The following is a 23,641-nucleotide window of genomic DNA, read 5'->3' as shown; positions in this document are numbered from 1 at the left end:
TGGACTTTACTCGCAGCCCAGCACGGCCCCCTTTAATCTATCTATAGCTGGAAAATAATCTCAGCCTGTATTTTTGTGGGTTTTTCTGCTCTAGGGGTTCTTTTATTGCTGTTTTTGGGGTGATTGTATCAGGAGTTTTGTGCATTTAATATCTTTCCTCCGCCATCTTGGCTCTGCCCCCCCAGCCTTATTTCCTAAATGATGACTTACTTAGTACAAGGGCCGGGTTCTGGGGCAGCTAGGTGGCGCAGTGGATAGAGCACCAACCGTGGATTCAGGAGTACCTGAGTTCAAATCTGACCTCAGACATGTGACATTTACTAGCTATGTGACCCTAGGCAAGTCACTTAACCCCAATTGCCTCACTAAAAAACAAACAAACAAGGGTCAGGTTCTGCAAACTCTCATATTCTTAGATAGGGTAGTCAGGCTCTGTTTGGTCATAACTTTGCTTTCCTGGGTTACTTCTGCTGGTTTTTACTTTTATCTGTGCTCAGAGCACCAGCAGGAATTGGTGGTCTCAGTAAGAACTCTTTGATTGACTGCCCTCCTCATGGTACTGGGTGATTTTCTGTCCCCCTTAAGAATCCAATGATCAAGGTTCTGCAATGTCTCTATCCTGACTGCCTACCTAATACTTGAAACCTTGCTTCTTTTTCCTGTATCCTCTGCCAGCCAAGAGTACCTCTATCACCTTCCCTATCTCCCCAGGTAATATGATGTGTAGTGTTGAATGCAGCATATATGACAATTAGATGACTTCTCTTCTTAACTAGCTGAATATCCCTGGAAAAAAAGTCCAAATTTAAAAACTTTGTTTCCAATTGATTTTCATTCTACTTTTCCCTGGCTCTTTCTTACATGTAATTTTTATTGCATCATGATCTGAGAAGGATGCATTTACTATTTCTGCCTTTCTACATTTGACTATGATGTTTTTGTGCCCTAATACATGGTCAATTTTTGAAAATGTGCCATGTACTGCTGAGAAAAGGTATATTCCTTTCTATCCCCATTCAATTTTCTCCAGACATCTATCATGTCTAACTTTTCTAGTAATCTATTCACCTCTTTCACTTCTTTCTTTTTTGGCTAGATTTATCTAATTCTGAGAGGGGGAGATTCAGATCCCCCACTAGTATAGTATTACTGTCTAATTCCTCTTGTAACTCATTTAACTTCTCCTCTAAGAACTTGGATGCTATACCACTTGGCGCATACATATTTAATATTGATATTACTTCATTATCTATAGTACCTTTAAGTAAGATGTAATTTCCTTCCTTATCTCTTTTAATGAGATCTATTTTTGCCTGCACTTTGTCTGAGATAAGGATTGCTACCCCTGCCTTTTTTACTTTAGCTGAGGCATAATATATTCTGCTCCAGCCTTTTACCTTTACTCTGTGTGTATCTCTCTGCTTCAAATGTGTTTCTTGTAAACAGCATATTGTAGGGTTCTGGTTTTTAATCCACTCTGCAATTCGCTTCCATTTTATAGCAGAGTTCATACCATTCACATTCACAGTTATTATTACTGACTGTCTATTCCCCTCCATTCTATTTACCCCCTTTGTACTTTTCCCCCCTTCTTTCATCCTATTCCTCCTCACCGATGTTTTACTTCTTACCCCTGCCTCCCCTGATCTGCCCTCCCTTTTTATCACCCCCCTCTCTTTTCTTTACCCTTTTCTCCCTTGCTTTTGTCCTCCCTTCTATCAGTCCCCCCCTTCCTTTCCCCTTTTGTTTCCCTAAGGAATGAGTTAAGTTTCTTTATCCCAATGAACGTATATGTTATTCCCTCTTTGAGTCAAATCTAATGAGAATAGGGTTGAAACCATGTTCCCCCCTCCTTTCTTTCCCTCTATTGTAATAGGTTTTTTCCACCTCTTCATATGATATAATTCATCCCATTCCACCTCCCCTTTCCTCTCCTCCCCATAGACTCGCTTTTTATCCCCTTAATTCTTTTGTATCATCACATCAAAGACAATTTATATTTATACCCTCTATATAAAGTCCTTCTCTCTGCCCAAATACATTTACAGTTCTTAAGAGTTATGAGTATTATCTTCCTGTGTAGGGATATAAACAGTTTAACCTAATAGGGTAACTTTTTTTTCCCCTTTGTTTACCTTTTTAAACTTCTCTTGAGTCTTGTATGTTGAAATCAAATTTTCTATTCAGTTCTGGTCTTTTCACCAGGAAAGATTGAAAGTCCCCAATATCATTAAATGTCCATCTTTTCCCCTGAAAGAAAATGCACATTTTTGCTGGGTAATAGATTCTCGGCTGCAATCCAAGCTCCTTTGCCTTCCGGAATATCATATTCCAAGCCTTGCGGTCCTTTAATGTTGAAGCTGCCAGGTCCTGAGCAATCCTGACTGTGGCTCCATGATATTTAAATTGCTTCTTTCTGGCTGCTTGGAGTATTTTCTCCTTCACCTGATAATTCTGGAATTTGGCTACAATATTCCTTGGAGTTTTCCTTTTGGGGTCTCTTTCAGGAGGTGATCGGTGGATTCTTTCAATGATGATTTTATCCTCTGATTCTATGATATCAGGGCAGTTCTCCTTAATAATTTCCTGGAATATGGTGTCTAGATTCTTTTTCTGGTCATGGCTTTCAGGCAGTCCAATGATTCTCAAATTGTCTCTCCTCGATCTGTTTTCCAGATCAATTGTCTTTCCAATGAGGTATTTCACATTTTCTTCTATTTTTTCATTTTTTTTATTCTGCTTGACTGATTCTTGGTGTCTCATGGGTTCCTTATCTTCCAACTGTCCCACTTTAATTTTTAAGGCATTGTTTTCTTCAGTGAGATTATGCACCTTTTTTTCCATTTGGCTAAGTGAATTTTTTAAGGTATTGTTTTCTTCAGTGAGATTATGTAGCTTTTTTTCCATTTGGCCAAATGAATTTTTTAAGGCTTTGTTTTCTTCAGCTTCCTTTTCCAAGCTGCTGATTCTTTTTTCATAGTTTTTTTGTTTTGCTTTCATTTCTCTCCCCATTTTTTCTTCTACCTCTTGCAATTGATTTTTAAAATCCTTTTTGAGCTCTTCCAGGAAGGCTTTTTGTTCTTGCGACCAATTCACCTTCCCTTGTGAGGCTTCAGATGTAGACAATTTGAGGCTATTGTCCTCATCTGAGTTTGTGTTGGCTTCTTCCCTATTGATACAGAAGCTCTCAATGGAGAGGGCTCTTTTTTGCTTCTTACTCATTATTGCAGCTTATTTATTTATTCTTTAAGTTGAGGTCTGCTCTGGGGGCACCAGGGTCCCTGTTTTGGGCTTCTTGTGCAGGGGTATAGGTGCTGTGTGACCGGGCTTTTACTCTGAGGCCTTTATGGTGTGTGGAGATCCCCCGCCCTGCACTTCCTGTCTGATTGTGCTCGGCCAGCCAGGCGCCAGACCCCGGCGTCTGATCCCGCTGTTCGTGGCCCTCTCGGCCGGGTGCAGGTAGGTTTTTCCACTGTCCTTCTTGGCCACCAGATTTTTGAACCAGGTTCCGGGAGCCTCAGTTGTTCGGTTGTGGCCCGCAGCTCCTGCTGACTTGCCCCGACCCCCTCGGCGCTGGGTTGCTGCCCTGCGCTGGGCCTCCCTTTTGCCCGAGTCAGACCGACCTTTTCCTGAAGTCTTCTAAATTATCTCTGGTTGGAGGACTGTGTCTCTCTGTCTCTTTGCAGGTTCTGTAGTTTCAGAATCCGTCCAGAGGCTTGATTTAATGTTCGTTTTGAGGGAACAGAAGGAGAGCTCAGGCAGCTTGCTGCTTCCTCTCCGCCATCTTGGCTCCGCCCCCCCAAATTTAAAAACTTTGAATTCCATTAATATCCTCTTCTCTCATCTTTGCTTTTGTCATCCATAGCCCCCTAAGTCATTCTCCCAAATTTCTCATGTTTTTGTATCCCCAGAACTTACCATTGCTTTTTTTTTTTTTGAAAGTAGTAGGTTTTTGTTTGGTTGGGTTTTTTGGCAGGGCAATGGGGGTTAAGTGACTTGCCCAGGGTCACACAGCTATTAAATGTCAAGTGTCTGAGGCCGGATTTGAACTCTGGTCCTCCTGAACCTGGGGCTGGTGCTTTATCCACTGCGCCACCTGGCCGCCCCTTACCATTGCTTTTTACACAGAACACTTTTTTTTTTTTTAGTGAGGCAATTGGGGTTAAGTGACTTGCCCAGGGTCACACAGCTAGTAAGTGTCAAATGTCTGAGGCTGGATTTGAACGCAGGTCCTCCTGACTCCAGGGCCAGTGCTCTATCCACTGTGCCACCTAGCTGCCCCTTACCATTGCTTTTTAATGGCTTTATTATATTATCTAGCTTACAGTATCCACTCCAGCCCCTATCATTTTGTAATGGGGGAAATGGGGTATGGGGTAGGATTAGGGGTTGGGGTTCTTAGGAATTCCTCTTTAAAGAATTACACCCTCTTGCACACAAAAGTAGTTAGAATAAGGTGGTAGTTTATTTAGGAGCAAGGGAAGGGAAGGGGGGAGGGAAGGGAAACCATGAAAGAAATCCTTGGACTTCTCATGGGGAGATAGGCACAAAGCATGTGGCTCAGAGGTACCAATCTCCTGGAACAGGAGACTGGTAGGTACTTTTATAGAAGACTGATGGGGGGAGGGGTCACCATTTGACTGTAGAAAGTTCCTTTAGTGAGGGAGGACCATCCCCAACTGGTAGAGACTAGAGGAATTGGGTGAGGGGTGGCTACAGACCTCTCTTCAGGACACAAAGGCCACAGCCACACCTAAACTCATCTCCTCAGGGTAAGGGAGACCAGAATGAAGGGTGGGAATCCCAAGCCAGCTCAGTCCAATTTGGTTCCGCTTATCTCTCTAGGTGTTATCTGTCCTCTGGTTTAGTTTCTCAAGGAGAAGATTCCTCGGTGTGCCCCAGAGAAATTCTGGGGTGCTTTGCACCCCATGACAATTTCATCCACACAAAACCTTACCTATCTGACTGTTCCTTCTTAGTCTTCTCAGCTGTATTATCATCCATCCTTCCACCTCATTTTGAGGATTCCCCAAGCCTCTGTCCTGGGACCCCTTCTCTTTTCTCTCTACCTTCTATCACATGGGGTACCTTCCAAGGGTAAATATGCAGATGACTCCCAGATCTTTATATTCAGCTCCAGTCTTTCTCCTAAACGTTATTGTGAGGGAAAAATCCATCCTCTTCTCAATAATTCTCAGGAACTCAGCAGCGAGGTGACAAAGGCTTTATTTTCTTCTCATGAGAAGGAGGCACCCTAGTGTGCAGCTAGTGGGTGCCCCAGAAAGGGGGCTTGAAGGCCCTGTTTTATACCCTAGTCCCTAAGGCAAATGGACCTTCCCCTTTTTCATCACTGGTCGGGGTTACAATCTACGAGCAAAAACTAGCTAATCGGAACGCAGTATTCCCACCCCTCTTCCTTGTATGGGCATAACTCAGGAGTGGACCTTATACTTCCTTATATGGACAGAACTCTGGAGGGGACCTAATTGAGACCAGGGCTCCTTGAACCATGTGACCTTGCTAACCTGAGGGAGAGGAGGGGATCTGAGACCTTTGTCCTACAAACAGGTCAGGAGAGTATGACTGACTGTTATATCCACATTGAGAAGAGACAACTACCCATTTCTCACAGTTATTGACTTCCCTTTAGGATTATTTCCAAGTTATCCTTTATATATCTTGTATGGACATAATTGATTGCATGTTGTCTCTCCCGTTAGACTATAAGCTCCTTGACAGCAGGCCCTATTTTTACTTTTCTTTGTATCCCCAGTACTTATCATACTGGCTGGCACTTGATACATGTTTATTCCCTTGCCTTCCCCTTCCTAAGGCTCTTGTACTCAGGGCTGAGCCTTCTCCATCCAAGTCTGAAGGGGGATGGTGGTCATGGGTGGTATTTGGACATCCCTGGTACATGCTGCTATCTCTCTCTCAGGGTGTTTCACATAGGCTGGATTATCTATATTGTGTCATCCACACAATATTTGACTACTCCTCAGTCTTCTTGGATGAATGATCATCTATATCCTTCCACTTCTTATTATACTCTGAGGCCCTTTTCTCTATATACTTTACTACCTGGTTGATCTCATCAGATTATAATCATTATGCAATGATTCCCAGATCTATATGTCTAGCCCTAATCTCTCTTTTAATTTCCTGTTTTACATCTCCAACTATCTATTAGACTTTTTAAACTAGATGTGTGAGATTTAAAATTGGATATTAGATCATAAATCTCCCCTCTTTAACCTTTCCTTTTGAAACAGGATCACTATTCCCTGTGTGGGCAGGGCAATGTACAACGGCTAGGGAAGAAGGCAGTTTCAGGGCATCTAAGAGGTCCTTGATAAGGTCCCCATTGGCAATAGCCTTGCTCGAGGATGTTAGGAAGCCTCATTGAAGCCAAATCATACCAATAAAGTAGCATATGCCAAAGCCATATTTCGAGTCAGTAAAAATAGTGGCACTCTTACCTTTGGCTATATTACAGGCCTGTGTAAGAGCCACAAGTTCAGCAGCCTATGCACTAAAATGGGAAGGCAGAGAAGCTGCCCAGAGGGTGTCATAATCAGAAACTACAGCAGCTCCAGTAAAACTGGTTCCCTCTCTCATAAATGAGGAACCATCTGTATAGAGGACAAGATCAGGGTTTTCTAAAGGTGTATCAAAAAGATCATCACGGGGTTTTTCAGCCATATCAACTAAAGAAGCACAGTCGTGCAATGGTTCCCCCGAGAATGGTAAGTTAGGGAGTAGCGTTGCTGGATTGACAGACAGACACTGACTGGGGTTCGACTTGGCCCAGCTCGCGGTTAGCAGCACGCGCTTGACTCAGTCTCTCTCTCTCTCTCCCCAAAGGTGGCCTTGGGCTTTTGGTGAGTTTTATATGGAATATAGACTAAGCTTAGACTTAAGACTATTTGTTTTGTATTTCTACTTTCCTATCCCTCTAATCAACATCACCTGGTAACTACCACACACTAAAAGCTCTAACTAGAAAACCAGAAGCTTCTTCCATTTACTACTCTGGGAGATAAATTAAGGGTAAGGTTAAAGAGGGGAGATTTATGATCTAATATCCAATTTTAAATCTCACAGTTGTTAGGGGCAGCTAGGTGGAGCAGTGCATAAAGCACCATCCCTGGATTCAGGAGGACCTGAGTTTAAATCCAGCCTTGGACACTTGATGCTTACTAGCTGTGTGACCCTGGGCAAATCATTTAACCCCCACTGCCCTGCAAAAAAACCCCACTAGATGTTATACCAGCATTTTAAACTCAGTAATACACTCAAATAGAAATTTCCCACCCAAATCCTTTCTCTTCCAAATTTCCCTGTTTCTCTCAAGGGCACCAGATTCCTCCAGTCACCCAAGTTTATAGATTCAGTCTAATGTAATCTTTGTCTTATCTTTGTCTCTCCCTTATTTATTTCATACTTCCACTGTTACCAAGTCTTCTCAATTCTACTTCAATAGTAACTCTCACATTTTCCCCCTTCTCTCCATTCACACAACCACTCTGTCTGTTCCAGACCCTCCCCACCTCTTGCTTGGACTATTGAAATTGGTCTCAAATATCTGATCTCTCCTATGTATCCTCCACACATTTGCCAAAATGAAGTTCCTAAAGTACGGATCTGACCAGGTTACTCCTGTGTTCAACTAAGCTTCCTTACCTCTGGGATCAAATACAAATTTCTCTTTTTGCTATGCAAAGCCCTTTACAACTTGGCTCCAGTCTCTCTTAACCTTATTACATATTACTTCCCTTTTTTCTGTTCCTCACATATGACATTCCAACTTTCTTCTTCCTGTATTTTCTTTCTTTCTTTCCTTTTTTTTTTTAAGAGAGGCAATTGGGGTTAAGTGACTTGCCTAGGGTCACACAGCTGGTAAATGTTAAGTGTCTGAGGCCAGATTTGAACTCAGGTACTCCTGATTCCAGGGCCAGTGCTCTATCCACTGCACCACCTAGCTGCCCCTTTTCTTTACTTTTAATGCACTCCTTATTCACCTTCATTCTTAGAATCCCTGGTTTCCTTCAAAGCTCATCTAAATCACCACCTCCTGAGTGAAGCCCTTCTTGATCTCTCTCAGCTAATATATATTTTGTATACACAGGAATTGCTTCATTTTTGTCTATGTGCCTGGCATGTAGTAGGTGCTTAAATGTTTTTTGATTGTGGGAATCTACTTTAGGTGATACTAGATAGCTTCTAAGGTACCTTTGAATTCTGAGATACTGTATAAGTCTGGCATTTTGAGGGGCCTAAATTAGACCTAGGCAATTGTCTCAATCTTCTGGATGTTTAGGAGCCTGTCTTTGTAGAGAGGATGCAATATCCTCACATTCCATCCTGCTGGAAATAGGGTTACAAGTTTTCCTTTCCTTTCCTTTCCTTTTTTCCTAAAAAATGTTCTACATTCCAACCAAAGTTAACATTAGGTATAAAAGGATCTTTGCCTTGAAGGTGATTGGTGTTGAATATATAATGATAGAATTAATAAGATTGCCTAACACTAATGGGTGTTCTTTGGTTGTTTTAATGATCCAGTTTGAGGCATACTAGGTTAATCTAATGAACTGCACCAATCAGTCGTGTACACAGTCTTAAGTATGGAGTGACCCTTGTCCCTTTTTTCCTTGTCACAGAGTAGAATCCTTTCTCCAATTGGCTTAGGGAGAACAGTGACAACTGTGTAGTGGAAAGAGTGCTGGATTTGGAATCAAGTAGCCTGAATTTGAATCCTAGTTCTCCTTACTACCAGTGTCATATTGGTCAAGTTACTCAATTTCTCCGTCCTCAGTTTGCTCATCTGTAAAATGAGAGGGTTGAACTAGATGATCTCTGAGGTCCTTCCCAGCATGAAATCTTTGATTACATCATCTAATGGGGTAAATTTGGAGAGTACACGTGATGGACTGTGATAAAGACAATTTACGGAGAACTGACGGATTCCCACCTACTCCCCATTCACATGCCAATGAATTACCTGGGGCTAACCAATCTTTGTCATTTCCAGACTACTGATTGATTTACGTATCTCCCCCAAACAAACAATTCTCTCCCAAAGATTGCCAAGCTTACTTCCGGGACTTTAGGTTATTATGTAAAAAGATTCATTTACATTAAGTAGTTTCTGTCTGTGAGAAACTTACTTTTCCCTAGGGCAGTCTCATGGTTCCCTTTGTTATATAAATCTTGTCCTCAGTCCCCTCTTTGGGTATTCCTAGCATCTTGCTGCCCTGATTAAAGACCTTATTTCTCCTATATTGATTGTTCCATTAATTTGCAGGTTAACAACTGCTAAAATTCAATAAGAAAATATGAATGTAATGGGATTTCTTACAGCAATGTAAGAAAAGACCAGTAGAAAAAAACTCAGAGAAACACATGGTAAGGCTTTTATGAACACATTGAAATAAGTGAAATAAGCATAATTAGAAAAACAATATACCTGATGACTACAACAGTGTAAAAGGAACAAAACTGAATGATGTGTTATTATAATAAACAAGAAGATTAAGAAATGCACTGACCTCCTTTGGTTGCAAAGGTGGGGGACTTTGAGTGTGGAATATTGCACATATTGTCAGATTCTGAATATGTTGGTTGGTTTTACTGTGCCTCTTTTTTTTCTTTCTTTTTAATCCTGGTTACAAGAGGAGACTTGCTAGGGAAAGAAAGGCAGGGAAAGACAAACTTGGAAATTAATATGATGTAAAAACAATAGCTACCAATGTGAAAGAACTATTGAACGAATGAAAACCATTTGCTAAGTGCCTACAATATGCCAGACACTGGAAATAAAAACACAAAAGTGTGATGTCTCTGCCCTCAAGGCCACTTCCATCTAATTGGGGAAAATAATACACATGGGGTAAGGGAAGAGAGTCTGGGTTTGGAAAATCACAAGGATTATCGGAGGAGGCATAAGGCAATGGATTGGCACACATTTTCCAGTACCAATAGTAATACTGATTTGATTACTTTCTCCAGAGAAAAAGGGTGAGAAGGGTGTTTGAAGTTGGAGGTAGGAGACAAGCAGAGGCAAGATGGCTAAAAAGATAAATCATGGATTAAGTGCTTACAACCCGCTAGGCATATTGATTTTTGTGGTGGATGGGTTGTGAAACATGGTTTAAGGCTTGCTAAATACAGTGGATTACCTAAATTTTTTCAAGATCCAAAACTGACATAATCAAGTCGGTAAAAATAATTCCAGAGAGGCATAAGGGACACTAGAAGTTGTGGTCCTGGTCTAGATTGGCCCACAAGGAGCTGGATCACGTCTATGGCATAGATGTAATTGACCCCATGGCGAATCCAGGAGACAATGGCAGAGTAAGGAAAGAATTCGAGCTGGCCGCTTGGAACTTTAGAAAGAAGGGGAAAAGGGTTAGTTTAATTGTGGAAGGGACCTTGGAGATTACCAGGCCTAATCCCAGGCTTTTAGAGACGCAGCAGGAAAGAAGGAGCGGCTCGTGGGAGACCTATTTAGGAGCCCGGAAGAACTTGACGCCGCAGGAGGATGATGGTTCTTGTAGTTCTAGTGCTGTGTAGGCGCAAAAGGTGCTCCGCCCGCTTCGGCGTTTCTGCCCCAGTGAACGGTCGCGAGATCACGCAGTCACCAACCAACGGAAACAGTAGAACATCGAGAAGTGTGGACAAAACTGCGGAAGTAACACAGGCTGAGTGTGCAACGGGAGTTTTCATTGTGACCCAGTGGCCTAATGGATAAGGCATCAGCCTCCGGAGCTGGGGATTGTGGGTTCGAGTCCCATCTGGGTCGCACGTAAGTTTATTAATTATGCGAAGGCATCTTTTAAGTCTTAATATTTCAGCAAAGCAGAAATGGGAGCCTTTATTTAAAGAAAAGGCCTTTGCAAATATTAAATGTGTTTTTCATTTCTCAATTTAAAAGAAGTATATTCTTTGCATAAAAATTAGATTGGTTGTCCTTTCATTTCACAATTGGTCTTTGCACATAATATACACTTACAGGTTCCCTAAAATGTATTTCTTTCTCTTTCCCCTCCCCTTTCAAAATCGATTTTGCTCCTTAGTGAATGCTTGAGATGTATTGTAGGAAATGCGGTTTAAATCGACATTTAATTTTGCATCCCAGACCCTGGGTACAGTTTTAAAACTATTAATTTCCTTCCTCCCCCTCCATCTCCCCAAAAAAGGAGGAGTTAATTAAGGATCACCCTTTTCATTTAATGTTCCTGTAGGTAGAATCATTGCCAACGAAAGTCTATTTTTTTTTTCAAGTTTACAAGTTTCTGTTGCTGAGCATACAGGACTCAAGTACTTTCAAAAAAAGAGGCCCATTGGAATAATTTTTGAGAAATTGGTGGATACTTAAAAATTTAAAAAGTAATAATTAACATTTATATAGCACTTACTTTGTGGCAGGTGCTTTACAATTATTATCTCATTTGAAACTCTCAACAGCCCTTGAAAGTAGGTGCTATTCTTATCATCCCCCATTTTACAGAAAAAGACACTGAGACAAACAGAGCTGAAGTGACTTGTCCAGGGTCACACACCTAGCAAGTGTGTGAGGCCAGATTTCTACTTAGATCTTCCTGACATGAGAATGCTTTATCCACTATGCCACTAGACAAAGTCTTACAATGATGATGGTTTTTTTAAAGTGTAAATTTTTTACTTTTTTTCAAAAATTACATCACAAGGTTGTTCTTATTAAAATAATCACTTCGCCAATAGTTAAATGACATTCCTAAATCCTTCAGCAAGTGATAGAAATTAAGAGAAAATGACACTGAAAATAAAACATTCTCACACAAAACAAGCCTGGGCTAATTCTTTACCTAACACATCTTTATTAGAATGTATATAAATATTTTTTTTAGTGAGGCAATTGGGGTCAAGTGACTTGCCCAGGGTCACACAGCTAGTAAGTGTTAGGTGTCCGAGGCCGGATTTGAACTCAGGTACTTCTAACTCCAGGGCCTGTGCTCTATCCACTGTGCCACCTAGCTGCCCCAGAATGTATATTTTTAAAAGGAAATATTCTTGTCGACTCTTAACAAATTTTGGTATTTTGTAAAATGGAAACATTTCCCTAGTGTATATTAACATATGGATATAGGATCATTTTCACTGTTATAATATTTTGCATTATTTGTATTTTAGACCCCCTTTATTCATTAGCTGTCTACAAAGAGGGGGTATAGAGGGCAGCTAGGTGGTACAGTGGATAAAGCACCAGCCCTGGATTCAGGAGGACCTGTGTTCAAATCTGGCCTCAAACACTTACTAGCTGTGTGACCCTGGGCAAGTCACTTAACCCATTGCCCAAACAAAAAAGAAGAAGAGGGGGTGTATTTGAAGGGACAGGGTGGTTCAGCAAAGTCAGGATGAAAGCAAGCATCTTTCATCAGATTAGGTGGATCAAATACTTTGGGGAGAAGGAAAGGGTTGTCAGTTTCCCCATCTGATAATGTCTGTTTTTCCTCCTAGACTCACAATACAGCATGTCCTTTCCTAGAGCAGGGAGATTATAATGATGCACCAGATTATTATGGTGTTATCAAAGAACCCCTGAGTAAGAGCTTCAATCAAATGGTTACTCTCTGTTTGTTGTCATTGTTCAGTCATTTCATACTCTTCGTGACTCCATTTAGGGTTTTTGTGTCAGAGATACATACTGGAGTGGTTTGCCATTTCCTTCTTCACTTTATTTTACAGATGAGGAAACTGAGGCAAACAGGGTTAAGTGATATGCCCAGGATCACACAGCTAGTAATTGTCTGAGAAATTTGAACTCAGGAAAACAAATCTTTCCTGACTCCAGGCCCAGCACTATATCTACTTTGCCACCTAGCTGCCCATTCCCTGTGGGTAGATTTTTTTTAATTTGTAAAAAAGTGATCAATCACATTGATTCCTATAGTTGAAACATTCCTCCTGGGTTGTATGTAATCACTTAAATGTAACAGTCTGTGTAGAATAGCTTATGGCTCTCCTAATTTTCAAGCGGCATTCTACCTAGAGCTCTATCTGTATTTTCAGATAAAATAGTATAGCTGATGGTTTTCTCCTATGCAAGAAAGTTTCTTCCTATTGTCTTTTTAAAGTTGGTGTTAAAAAAAAAGACTATCCCAGACTTGCTATGTAAAATTATTGCATAGAACCTCTCCTTTCTGAAGACACATCTTATTTTTCATTGTGGATATGATATTCACTCTTAAATTTACATCATGGAAGTAAAATATCTCTGGTCAAATTAGACATTTCAAATAAATTTGGGAAATTCAATAAATAAAGATCACAATGAATTAATTTCTAACTCACTAGAAGGGACTGACTTACTCTCACCAGCAAATAATACTGAGAAATGGTCAGCATTGTAATAGTTTCCATGCAATCAAATAAGCAGCTTTCACATTTTCTCACTTTAAGAAAAAAAGAAAGAGATGCTCAGTTATTACAATACAATATTTCTTCCTTTTCTTTGGACAAGACCTGTGATTTCATCAGTATACAAGGAACTCTCAATGAGGAAATTCCTTTAATCAGTGTAGATTTAGCACTTCCCTGCAATGTGTAGGCTCATTTAATGTTTACAAATATTATGACAATTGGTAGAATTACAAAATAAACATTCAGAAGGAATTCTTGTCGATGAGGACTCCTTTCCTTTCTTATTTATTTGCCAATGTAAACAAAAAAAAAAAAGTTGCTAGTATGTCAATGCATTTGTGGGGCCTCATCAAAGGTACTTGTATTTTACAGTGAAGACCAAACTAGTTGTAAGAGAAACGTACTAAATCATCTGTATTTTTTAAAGAGTATGTGTTAATAGTAGATGAACATACAGTTGGATCTTTCACAAATTCAGTTCAAGAAACAATTTAATCCCAACTTATATGGAATACTCCACAAAATTTGGAGAGGACACAACCCCTCATGTAGCGTCCAGTCTAATAGGACCATGTGGCACATACATAGGTAATTATAACACAAAAGTTGGTTAGAGTTGCAAAACTAAGTGCAGAGCAAGAGCTGAGGAAGGGAAAAGTCACTGCTCAATGGCAGAAGCAGAGATGACTAAGAGGAGGCAATGAATGAGTTGGGTTTTAAAGGATAGGCAAGTATTTAGCAGTCGAAAGGGCAAGGGAGGACATTTCAGATTTGTAAAAAGTGGACCAATCATTATATGCATTCCCCATAAATGAAACATTTCTCCTGGATTGTAGTCAAGCATTTAAATAAATGCAACAATGTATAGAATGGTTTGTAGCTTTCAAAACACACGAGCCAAAACATGGAGGCAGAAAAATTCAAGAAATTTGGAAGGGCAGAGAGTGTTCCACTTTGGGTTTGCTTGGTTTTTGGGGCGGTGGGGCAGTGAGGGTTAAATAACTTGCCCAGGGTCACACAGCTATTAAGTATCAAGTGTGTGAGCCTGGATTTGAACTCAGGTCCTCCTGAATCCAGGGCCTAGCTGCCCCAAAGTGTTCTACTTTGGCTGGGCCATAGCATATGTGGAGGGGAAGAGCCTGAGAAAAGGTTGGAAAGGTGAAGTGGTGGCAGATTACAGAATACCAAACAGAGAGGCTGGACTTTATTTGGACAGGATAGAACTGCTGAAGTTTGTTTTTTTAACATGAGCAGAAGTCATATAAAAAATGAGTTTGGCACAGGTGTGAAGGATGGATAACAGGGAGAGAGAAGGTGAAAAGACCAATTGGGATGGCATCAGTTCTGGGGGTGATACTAAAAGACAGTACTAGGATTGCAGTAGGAAGGAAGAGGACTCCTGGACCTCACTCCCTGTCCTTCACTCTTCTGACCATTTGAAAGTCTCATGGTCACATGACCAGTCTACCATCCCTTCACCAAAAAAAAAAAAAAAAGAAAGAAAGATATACTGAGGCCAGAAAAGAACAGAATATCATATTCCCAGGCCCACATGATGCTCTTAGAGATAGAGGGCCCAAGGACTCTCACTGGATACTGTCAGTGAAGGAGTCAAGGCAAGAGAGAGTCTGAGGCAGACAAAAGGCTTTGGGAAAGCAGCCAAGTCAAGAGGCTGCTGTCCTTCACCTGGCCAGAAGATTGCAGAGTTATAGAATGTCTACACATGCTCCAAAGTCTATCCAAGGCACTTCCATCAAAAGTCAACAGGAAGCTGCCTTACCTTTTTCACGTGGGCAATTGTATCAGCAGCACCCTGCATATATGCCAGCACCTCCTGGGGAAAGAGGGAAAGAGAATGGGAGGCAGCTAGGTGGCACAGAGGATAAAGCACCGACCCTGGATTCAGGAGGACCTGAGTTCATTCTTTCTTTTTTTTTTTTTTAAGTGAGGCACTTGGGGTTACAGTGACTTGCCCAAGGTCATACAGCTAATAAGCATCAAGTGTCTAAAGCTGGATTTGAACTCAGGTCCTCCTGACTCCAGGGCCGGTGCTCTATCTACTGTGCCATCTAGCTGCCCCAGGAACTGAGTTCAAATCCAGCTTCAAACACTTAACACTTACTAGCTGTGTGACCCTGGGCAAGTCACTTAACCCTCATTGCCTAGCCAAAAAAAAAAAAAAAGATGAAGGAGAGGGAAGGAGGAAAATGCTTAATTCTGAGAAGTTTTCAGAATTGGAAAAAGGGACCTCTTACTTTAGGTGACTTCAGTCTCATCTAAATAGGATGCTGTGAGAATCAGAGTGCCATCCCCTGCTTAGAAAGACATTGTGGGGCGGCTAGGTGGTGCAGTGGATAAAGCACCTGCCCTGGATTCAGGAGTTCCTGAGTTCAAATCCAGCCTCAGACACTTGACACTAGCTGTGTGACCTTGGACAAGTCACTTAAGCCCCATTGCCCTAACAAAAACAAACAAACAAAAAAAAGACATTGTGAGTACAGGGCAGCTCCGCCCTGAGGAGAAAGCATGAGACTTGGCATCCAGGAGTTATGTCTATATAACCGCCTGTAGTCATGTCAATCAAAGCCACCAGCCAATTAGCTTGTGTGTGTGTATGTATGTATGTATGTACAACACTGATTCCTGTTTCACAGAGGACTTCTGGAAGAAGCCGCTGAGGATCAGCCTCTTTTTCGTCTGTGACTTTGGTTTGGTGGCAGAGAACTTCACATGGGCTGTTAGGTAAAGGGAGGTTTTCTCTCTGTCTATCTTGTACAGATTTAAGCTAGGGTTTTCTATAAGAGATCTGTTCTCACCCTCTCTCTCTTTACTAACTTCTAATACACTTTAATAAATACTTAAAAACCTAAACCCTTGCTGAATTTATCAATAATCTTAGCTAGTTTCTTCCCAAAACTGGGAGGGGGTTCTGTACCACCTAGCTGCCCCCATAAGCTACCATTTTTAAGGAGAACTTAGCTCAGACACCTCATTTCTCACCTGACAGTGCTACTTTGGGACTTCTCTGAATTATTTCTCTACCATGCCCCTTGGGTACCTTCTCACCCACCCCCTTTCTTTTTCTTATATGTGTGCTCAGCTCTTACCATAGTACCTGGCACATACTATAAGTGCTTAATATATATTTACTGAATTGAACTGAATTGCTTTCCAAGGACTATCATAGTTAAGCTCATCCCCAGGAGGTGGGTGATTCAGTGATGAATTATTGATGGGCTGACATGGCCAAAGGAAAATACAGGCTTGTCTCCAGGTCTGTCCCTCTTCCTTCCACTTCCACAATGAGGGTGATGGTGTGGTAGCAAGGGATCAACAAGTGCTAAAAGTCACACTGATTTTAGACTTAAGAATTTCAGTCTATATACATTGGTTTATATTCCAGTTATTTTAAAATTCAAGCAAGAGTTAGAGGATGCTTTACATGTAACTGGAAAATAATAAAATATTTTTTAAATTGAAAAAAAAAAGTTAGAGGATGTTAGCATTGTGATGTTTAAAATCTAATGTGTGGGGCAGCTAGGTGGCGCAATGTATCGATAGAGCACCGGCCCTGGAGTCAGGAGTACCTGGGTTCAAATCCGGCCTCAGATGCTTAACACTCACTAGCTGTGTGACCCTGGGCAAGTTACTTAACCCCAATTGCCTCACTAAAAATAATAAAAAAAAATTTTAAATGGAAGCTTGTGCAAATTAAAAGAAACTTGACAAACTTAACAGATTGGTTAAAATAATAGAAGGGGGAAATGACAAATGTTGGAGAGGATGAGGAAAAATTGGGACACTAATTTTCACTGTTGGTGGAACTGTGAACTAATCCAACCATTTTGGAGAGCAATCTGGAACTGTTATTAAATTGCCTTTATCCTTTGACCTAGCAATACCACAATTAGTTCTGTTTCCCAAGATGATTAGGGAAAAAGGAAAATATGTTCTAAAATATGTATAGTCGCTCTATTTGACGTGGCAAAGAACTAGAAATTTCAGGGATGCCCCTCAGTTGGGGAATGGCTAAACAAGTTGTGGTATATGATCATGATGGAATACTACTGTGCTATAGTAAATGACGAACTTGATGATTTTAGAAAAACATGGAAAGACTTGCATGAAATAATGGAGAGTAAAATGAGCAGAACCAAGAGAACATTGTATACAATAACAAACACTTATTTTAAGAACAACTTTGAGCTACTGTCATTTTGACTGTTATAAATACCCAAATTAACTGCAATAAGACCCATGGAGAAAGATGCTATCTGTATCTAGAGAAAGAACTGATAAATAAAAGTATGTACAGTATGGTTTTACGTATATATATGTATACACACACATACACACATAATAGTATATATATAGTATATGTACACACATAAATATCTATACACATATTCGTGTCTAATGGGAGCCACCTCAGGCTGGGGAGGCAGCGGAAGGAGAGAAAAAATAAGGAAGTTTCATTATATATAGCTAGCTAGCTAGATCACACACACACACACACACACACACACACACACACACACACACACACTTGTTTATTTAACAGAAAAAGCAAGTTGCGCATAATTTGTAGTTTCATGTTCAATCTTTTTTTCTATTCTATGTTGATATGGAAATGCTTGTTTTATTAAGTTCAGAATAAAAAATAATTTTAAATGGAGGTTTGCAGTACATGGCCATATCTTCCAATCAGGCAGAGGTTGCAATGAGTGGCTGCTTCCCTTCCAACTGATTGACCTTGCCGGCATTGGTTTAGAGCCTCATTGTTCTCCAAAATGAAGGGTGCTTAATTGTTCCCTTTTTTCCCCTGTATTCTGCAGGCTTCATAACTTCAGTCTACAGCTTCTTGAGTTCAGCTTGTTAACCTAAGACAAAACACAGCAAGAATCTAGGTATCTGAAAATTTTAAATAAAAGTAAGGCACCAAATGTTTAGTCAGGTTGTCCTGACAAATTTTGTCCTAAACTTCATTTTCATTGGTCACAAGAGTCAAATTATATTCTTGGCCCATTCTGTCCAGTGAACAAAGGAATTACAAAATCAGTACCATTTATTGTCAAGATCAAATTGTTTTACTGTTGTAGCAGTAGTGAAAACTATTGAAAGAGAGAAAAAGAAAGCAAGAAAAAAGATAAATGGTTAACTCCATGGAACTCCATGTCTGCTCTTCAGTGAAGAAACTGGTTTAAAGTCACAATATTGTTGCAAGGAAAAAAAGACGCTTTTTTATTTCTGTCCTCATTTTTTCAGTTAATTAATTTTTCTTTATAAAAAAATCCAGCCCTGGTTACATGTAATCCATGCTGTATCTTATAATGATCCCTGTGGGTAAAAGTACAAGAGACCTCTAGATGCCTTTTCTTTTTATGAAAGATGCTGTTATGTACACTTATGCATGCATGCACACACACACATACACAAAAAACTGGGAATCAACAATGAGTTTATTGTTCATGCTAGATAAAAATTAAGCTTGCATAAAGGTTGGGCTAAGTGGTCATGGACTACAGACTCTGTTGCCTTGAATAAAACAGTACAATTTGTCATTTACTCTGCACCAGACTGAAATGAGTAAAATCTATTTGAAGGTATCTTGTTTGTAAACATTTGACAGATTCTACCTTTTTTCTTTTTGTATTAAGATTCAAAATGGAGATGTCTATGAAACAAAATAAATGGAGATAATTTTTCTCCCACAGATGGAAGTGTCTTTGAATGTGTGGTACTGACTGTAAGCTTTGGTGGGGTGGAAAGGGATTCCAAAAGGACAATAAAGAACAGAAAAACCCAAATATGACTGTTTCCCCCAAGAAGGTGGCCCTGTCTTTTGTCATTCCCAATTCCTTATCACTTCAAAATAAGCAACAGGGATGTCATACCTGCTGCATCAGTGAATGCTTAAGGTCTATATAGTGGGAAGCTGAGTGTCCCACAGGAATGAGAGACTGCTTAAGTGTAGAATAGCTTGTATTTATTTTTTTCATTGAAGGAAAGGTAGAATGAAAGTGAAATCAACTGAAGTTGTTCTCCTTGCAAGTTTCTCTTGCTTTTAATGATCTGTGCTCACACTGCATTTTTCTACATTATATTAACAGCTGTAATGAAATCTGCTGTTTGGCTTAGACAGCTTTGCAAAAATATGACTAGATTTTGCACTAATTCACAGTAGCTTTGTCCTCCTAAGATCTGGAGTTTGCCTGATTTTTTTTTTTAACGGGGCAATGGGGTTAAGTGACTTGCCCAGGGTCACACAGCCAGTAAGTGTCAAGTGTCTGAGGCCGGATTTGAACTCAGGAACTCCTGAATCCAGGGCTGGTGCTTTATCCACTGCGCCACCTAGCCACCCCACCTGATATTTGTTTAAAGCTTTTTCTCTAGGTTTAATATCATCCCCGCTATGCAAGACCCTTTCCAGTTCTTAGTTCCCTAAAACTAAGTATAAGACATAGCTATGGGGGCAGCTAGGTGGCGAAGTGGATAGAGCACCGGCCTTGGAGTCAGGAGTACCTGAGTTCAAATCTGGCTTCAGACATTTAAACACTAGCTGTGTGACCCTGGGCAAGTCACTTAACCCTAATTGCCTCACTTTAAAAAAAAAAAAGACATAGCTATGGATCACAACTCTTTCTTATTATAGGCTCAGGTGTACAAATTATTCTGGGGTTCATTTTATCTAATAATTATTAGGCCATTCATTTTTGTTTGTAGAGATGTAGTCATTTAAACTAAGGAAAACTATTCAATGTGAAAACAAAACCTATGCTCTCTAAAATAAGATAAAAGTTGTTGCATTGAGGTAATATTCAGCTTTTAAAATGCTACATATTGTATGCATTTGCTGATACAAGAACCCTATGTTTTTAGTGTTATGATATTATTTTGACTCTCATCACATCACAGTATTTCTGTACTATTTAAATATAAATATAAATATATATGGGCTTAATCATTTGAAACATGTTATGCAAAGAACTGTCCTACCCATGGGCAGTAGATTGTTATGGTTTCTTTTTTTGTTTGTTTGTTTTTGTGGGACAATGAGAGTTAAGTGACTTGCCCAGGGTGGCACAGCTAGTAAGTATCAAGTATCTGAGGCTGGATTTGAGCTTAGGTCCTCCTGAATCCAGGGCCAGTGCTTTATCCACTGGGCCACCTAGCTGCCCCAATTGCTATGTTTTTAATAATTGTGGCAAACTCTAAGAAGTAATTTTTCGTACTTAATAGATATTTCATCCTAGACCTTGGATAAATTACTTAATGCCTCTGGGCCTTAGTTCCTCATCTGTGAAAAAAAAGAGTTGGATTGCCCAGTTTTGAAGGTCTGATCCAACTCTCTCAGTCTATGATCCTAGCTATGGCCTGTGTACAGGCACACCTGTGAGAGATGGGATAGCGATGCCGGGACTCTTGTCCTTTAGTCACTCAGTCGTATCCGATTCCTAAGGCACCATGGATCACAGCACTCCAGGCCCTCCTATCCTCCACTATATCTCAAAGTCGGTCCAAGCTCATGTTTGTGGCTTCCATGACACTGAGACTGTAATCACTCTTTAAACTTCAAAAATCCAAAATCATAGGAAGATCTGGAATAAATGGTAAAAGACAACACTTTGCTCCCCACCAATCACCATCCTAGAAACCAGAAATGGAAGGAGCACCTTGAGCATTCATCAGCAATGGAACTTTTCCTATCAAAAAGAGGAAGCTGGGAAGCGATCTTGGTACCATCCCAATATGCTCGAATAGTTTGGCTGGAGTACATAGTATAGTATTTGCAAAAGGAAGCAATATGAAATCAGTCTGGAACTGTGTAATGAAGCCAGACTGTGAAGGATTTTTAAAAATCCAATTCAGTTTTTTCAATGAACAGAAATCTACTTTCTTTCCCTCCTACTCTCTCTCCCTGCACATTAAGGGTTTTAAATACCAAGTTAAGGAATTTGTATTTTATCCTAGAGATAGTAATAAGACACTTAAGATTCTTAAGGACCTAGTCAGAGCTGTGCTTTAGAAAGATCATTTTATTTTATTTTATTTTATTTTATTTTTTAGTGAGGCAATTGGGGTTAAGTGACTTGCTGAGGGTCACGCAGCTAGTAAGTGTTAAGTGTCTGAGGCCGGATTTGAACTCAGGTACTCCTGACTCCAGGGCCAGTGCTCTATCCACTGCGCCACCTAGCTGCCCCTAGAAAGATCATTTTAGCAGCTATGTAAAAGATGGATTGGAAAGAGTCTGAGGACAGGAAAATCAGTTAGGGAGTCCAGGTAAACAATTATTGAGGTTCTGAACCTCAGTGACAGCCATGTGAAAAGAGGACAGAAGCAAGAGAGACCAAGGAAACAAAATGGCCTTGGTAATGGATTAGAAATGGATCAAGGGGCAGCTAGATGGCGCAGTGGATAGAGCACCGGCCCTGGAGTCAGGAGGACCTGAGTTCAAATCCGGCCTCAGACACTTAACACTTACTAGCTGTGTGACCCTAGGCAAGTCACTTAACCCCAATTGCCTCACTAAAAAAAAAAAAAAAAAAATGGATCAAGAGGGGGCAGCTAGGTGGCACAGTGGATAGAGCACCGGCCCTGGAGTCAGGAGTACCTGAGTTTAAATCCGGCCTCAGACACTTAACACTTACTAGCTGTGTGACCCTGGGCGAGTCACTTAACCCCAATTGCCTCACTAAAAAACAAAAAACAAACAAACAAAAGAATTGGATCAAGAGGGAGAGGGAAAGAATAAAATAAAATAAAAAATTTAAAAATAAAGAAAAAGGAGGGAGAGGGAAATGTCAAAGATGGATCTGGTCATGACTCTGGGTGATTAGAAGGACGGTGGAGCACTCAATAAAATAAGAAAGTTTGGAGGAAAGACTGGTTTAGGGGGAAATTTTAATGAATTCTGGTTCAGAAATGTAGAGTTTGAGATGTTTCTTTAGCTTCCAGGGGGCAGGCATTTGATGCTGCCAGAGAAGAATAAGCTTGGATATATATGTTTGGGCGTCATAGACATAACATAGACATAACCTCTAGAAGCTAAGATCACCAAGCAGGTGAGAAAAGAGAAGGCAGGACAAAGCCTGAGGGTGTTGTCACCTGTTCTCTGGTTGTAGACATGGGTGATGATCAGAATTGGAACCATTCACTACAGCAGATTGAACAGGACTTCATTCTCTTCAGTTCCTCTATTTGACACCAAAGAATTTTCCAGATGAGCAATTAGGCTCATATGTCAGCATATATGTACAGACACTATGAAATGAATTGCATCAGTCATAGCTGAAGGGCCCCTACAACACAATGCAGCAAAGAAGACTAAGGAGCAATCACCCAGAGAAGAAGAATACTGGGAGAGACCAGGGTCACAAAAGCTAAGAGAAAAAACATACCCAGTAAAAGAAATGATCAGCAGTGTCAAAAGCTGCAGACAGTTGGTCAAGAAGGATGAGGACTCAGAAAAAGGACATTAGATTTAGCAATTTAGATTGTTAGTGACCTTGGAGACAAAGCACTTTCAGTCAAGTGTTGTGATTAGAGGCCAGATTTTCAGGGCTGAGAAATGAGAGGTGAGGAAGCGGGGGCTATGAATGTCTTCCCTCTCCCGGCCCCCCCCCCCCACTTCCCTCACGAATTTTGCAGTGGAAGGGATTAAGGGAAGAGAAAAGTAAGATGATAGTTGTAAGAGATGGCAAGATGAACTAAAGAGGTTTTATGGATGAATAAAATGGCATGTTTGTAGGTAGCAAGGACAGATGGAAGAATGGAAGATAGGGAGTTAAGGTGACAAAAATACAAACTTCCAGAAGGAACAGAAGGGAATGGGATCGAGGGTACCAACTGACCTCTTATGCTAGATGGCCTCAGTTTTCTCAGTAAAATAAGAGATGGGGGGCAGCTAGGTGGCGCAGTAGATAAAGTACCTGCCCTGGATTCAGGAGGACCTGAGTTCAAATCCGGCCTCAGACACTTGACACTTACTAGCTGTGTGACCCTGGGCAAGTCACTTAACCCCCATTGCCCCGCAAAAAAAAAAAAGAGATAAGGTTCTCTGTTAAGAGAAGTTTCAGGAGAGTAGTGTATTGTAGGAGGCTTGAGGGAAGAAGAGGTCTGGAACAGATGCTTTGGGGAGTATGTTAGAATCATCAGAGAAGAATAAATTAACCATACCCCAAATCCCTTTGCTTGTGGTGTGATGGAAAGAGACCCAGGTGTCCCTACTTGCAGTCCAAGG

At 40.6% G+C, this 23,641-nt stretch overlaps 1 non-coding gene across 1 annotated transcript; it reads left to right on the top strand.

Moving 5' to 3' along the window:
- The first annotated feature begins 10,728 nt into the window (after window positions 1-10,728).
- On the top strand, window positions 10,729-10,801 carry TRNAR-CCG. The gene has a single exon. It is a non-coding gene; the product is annotated as a tRNA-Arg (tRNA).
- Window positions 10,802-23,641: the final 12,840 nt, after the last annotated feature.

Source organism: Dromiciops gliroides, chromosome 4, assembly GCF_019393635.1.
Source record: "Dromiciops gliroides isolate mDroGli1 chromosome 4, mDroGli1.pri, whole genome shotgun sequence".
Taxonomy (NCBI): Eukaryota; Metazoa; Chordata; class Mammalia; order Microbiotheria; family Microbiotheriidae; genus Dromiciops; species Dromiciops gliroides.
This window is presented reverse-complemented; position numbering and strand designations above follow the sequence as displayed.